Source organism: Physeter macrocephalus, chromosome 4, assembly GCF_002837175.3.
Source record: "Physeter macrocephalus isolate SW-GA chromosome 4, ASM283717v5, whole genome shotgun sequence".
In the NCBI taxonomy this organism is placed as follows: Eukaryota; Metazoa; Chordata; class Mammalia; order Artiodactyla; family Physeteridae; genus Physeter; species Physeter macrocephalus.
Genome location: NC_041217.1, coordinates 46,598,879 through 46,602,519, shown reverse-complemented (window position 1 = coordinate 46,602,519; position 3,641 = coordinate 46,598,879). Strand labels below are relative to the sequence as shown.

General features: G+C 41.8%; 1 pseudogene; it reads right to left on the bottom strand.

Moving 5' to 3' along the window:
* Positions 1 to 342: 342 nt before the first annotated feature.
* LOC102988648 (ferritin heavy chain-like) lies at positions 343 to 2,890 on the bottom strand (annotated as a pseudogene).
* Between the last annotated feature and the right edge of the window lie 751 nt (positions 2,891 to 3,641).

Below are 3,641 nucleotides of genomic sequence, written 5' to 3'. Positions count from 1 at the left end.
ATGCCACACTGTCATCATATCTTCCTTACATCTTTAATCATGCTTTCGTTTAGTTCCATGAGCATATTTATAATGGCTACTTTGAAGTCTTTTTCTCTTAAATCTCTCATCTACTTACTCTCACAGACAGTTTCAGTTGTATGTATAGGTCACAATTTCCTGTTTTTTGCACGCCACAAACTTTTTTGTTGAAAAACAGACATTTTTCATAATATATTGCAGGAACTGCAATACTGGTCCTCCCAGCTCCTTTCCAGGGCTATTTTTGTTATTTGCTTTCTTTTTTCTTTTCTTTTTTTTTAAGAGGGGGGTGGGTACCAAATTACTCTATTTGAAGGAATGGTACTAACGAAAAAACTTAGGTAGGTGTTTTGGTACAACTTACAGAAAAGGTAAAGGAAACTCAAACATGCATGTACTGCCTTGGTGACCAGGGAAGTCACCCATGGCTACACGAAGCCAGCCTAAAGCTTAGCTCTCGTTGTCACTGTTTCCCAGGGTGTGCTTGTCAAAGAGATAACTCTGCCATGCCAGATTCGGGACGGCCCCCACCTTTCGCAGGTTGGTTACATGGTTACTCAATTCTTTAATGGATTTCACCTACTCACTCAGGTAATGGGTCTCAATAAAGTCACACAAATGGGGGTCATTTTTGTCAGTGGCCATTTTGTGCAGTTCCAGTAGTGACTGATTTACATTTTTTTCCAAGTGTAGTGCACATTCCATTGCATTCAGCCCATTCTCCCAGTCTTCACAGGCTGGTTTCTTGATATCCTGAAGGAGGATTCCGCCACCTCTCTGGTTCTGCAGCTTCATCAGTTTCTCAGCATGTTCCCTCTCCTCAGGAGATTGGTGAAGAAAGTATTTGGCAAAGTTCTTCAAAGCGACATCATCGCTGTCAAAGTAGTCTGACGTGGACAGGTGGTGTAGAGCTCCAGGTTGATCTGGCGGTTGATGGCGGCCTCCGAGTCTAAATGGCAGCTCTGGCGCACCTGTGAGCGGGCCTTAGTCCTCACTGCAGGCAGCTGAGGAGATGAGGCTCCGGTGCTGGAGCGGACCTGAAGGACCTTGAGGCAGTGAAGAGGCGGGCTCCCTCCAAGCACTGCTGAAGCAGGAAATCGAGGCGACTCTCCAGCGAAGACTGGGAATTGTTTTTTATTTATGTATATAAAAGTCGACTTTACTCACTTTACTCACTACTCACTGAATACTTGTGTACTTTCAGTACTATTTCACTTTTAGTCGCCGTATTTGGGAGTTTTCCCCACAGCAAGCAATTGTGCAATGCCAGCTGGGTGTCCTACAATTTAATTCAGTTTTGTATCTACCTGGAGTCAACATCAGTCTCACAAGACTGCCCCCCTCCTTCCCCACCTCACTTTAGATACTACTTACCAAGTTCAGCATATTACCTGTACTTCTGAAGGACTGACTGGCTATAAATCAGAGGGTTCCACAACCTCCTCAGGTTTGATTAATTTGCTAGAGCACCTCACGAACTCAGGAAACCAGTGTACTTACTAGATTACCAATTTATTACAAAGGATATTAAAGGATACAAATGAACAGCCAGATGGAGAAACATGTAGGGCAAGGTTCCAAAGTGTTCCAAGTTCAGGAGCTGCTGTCCCCGTGGAGTTTGTGGTATGCCACCCTCCTAACACATGGATGTGTTCTTGTTCACCAACCTGCTTTTCAACCCTCTAATTACTCTAGTTGGTTCCCCTGGCAACCCGCCCCCATCCTTAGGTTATCTAGAGGCTTTCCAAAAATTTCCTCACCCACATAAACTCAGGTGTGTTTGAAAGGGTTTGTTATGAATAACAAAATGCACCCATTTAACCTTTATCACTCTAAAACTATTGCAGGAATCAAAGACAAAAACCAAATAAAACAAAAGATGCCCCTACTGCTCTAATCACTTCGGAATATACAAGTTTTTAGAGCTGAGAGGCAGGAATCACAAACAAGCACCAAAATATATATTTCTTATTATATCTCAATAATACGGGCCACCCCCTAGTTTTTGAACACAGATCCCTTACAGCAAAATGATCATACCTATCAAAGCACTTACATTTGGTGTAACATTTATATTATAGAACAGTTCTAGCAATCGTACTTACTGTTAAATAACAAAAATTCAAATGAGGAAATTTGAAGATCCAGTTGGCTTCATTAAATGACTCATGAAATGGGCACCATCCAACCTAGCAAACAGAAGGAGCTTCATCTAGCTGCAGAAAAGGAAAGGTTTTCAGTTTTTTTAAGGCAGAGAGGGAGCAGGAAAAAGGAAATTATTAGCAAAGAATGCATTGTTTTAGGTAAGGCCACTCTCCTAATGGGAACGGAAGGGCCTGTTGGCCAAATACCTCAGCGCTAACCAGGTAATTCCAGGTTGACTCATTAAAGGTTACACTTCTGCGGGAGGTTGTAACTGCAATTAGGTTAGGTATTAAGTCTTGGTTTGCCGATGTGGGGCCTTAACACAAGTGACTCCATTTCAGATCTGTTGTTTATTTTTAACAGAACCAATACAAATATGCCTAACATTTGAAGAAGCCAGCGTGGGGTGGTAGGGACAGATTTAAAGAAACAACTAATTCAACTAATTTAAAGAAACAACTAATTCAACTAATTCATCCTATAAAGCCATTATAAACATCTTCATATTTCATATTCTTGCACTAGTTTTTTTCCCTTGATCTATTGCTATTTATATCTTATGATAAACTTGTGCAGAACTATTTAGCACAGAAATCAGCTTATGGTTAGCTAGATCTAGTTCCTCCTTAGGTATTACATCCCGAGGAGGCTTTAACTTAATCTCGCAATACATTTGATCATTAATATCAGTATTATAGGACACATTGACCTGAGGCAGTTGCATCTTTCCAACAATACCACACTGCCATACGGTCAGTGCAATTCAGCTGCCTTACAGAACAAATCGGTAAGGATTACAGAGGTGTATGCTTTGTGTTCCCAACAAGATCTACCCTTGCCCACATAGCAGAACAAATTATTACAAAAAGACAGGTATCATGACAGCTGGCCATGGCTTAGTTTTATCTGGGTTAATTCAAGTTAATTGGAGGGAAAAGTCAATCACCCTCCCCACCTCGTAGGCTTGTACTGAGACTGGTTTTCATTGTGTATAAATAGTATGCTTTGTGTTCCCAACAAGATCTACCCTTGCCCACATAGCAGAAATTATTACAAAAAGACAGGTATCATGACAGCTGGCCATGGCTTAGTTTTATCTGGGTTAATTCAAGTTAATTGGAGGGAAAAGTCAATCACCCTCCCCACCTCGTAGGCTTGTACTGAGACTGGTTTTCATTGTGTATAAATATAGCAGAGCCCATCTTCCTCCAAAGGGGAGGACATGAGCAGTATTTAGAATAGTTCCTATCCCTGCTAACTATACTGCAGGATATGTTTTATTTCAACTTATGCTGGGGGCAAGCACAGTCATTATACACTGGTGTAAGTTACAAGCGCCCACAGAGAACTTCCATAAGCTCGCAGGCCTTAAGACTCCCACAGGTGTACCCCCTTGAGGCCCAGGGACTAGGATAGGGGACCATTGTTTCCTGAACACTTCAGCCTCTATCCATATTAGAATAGTCAAGAGGACC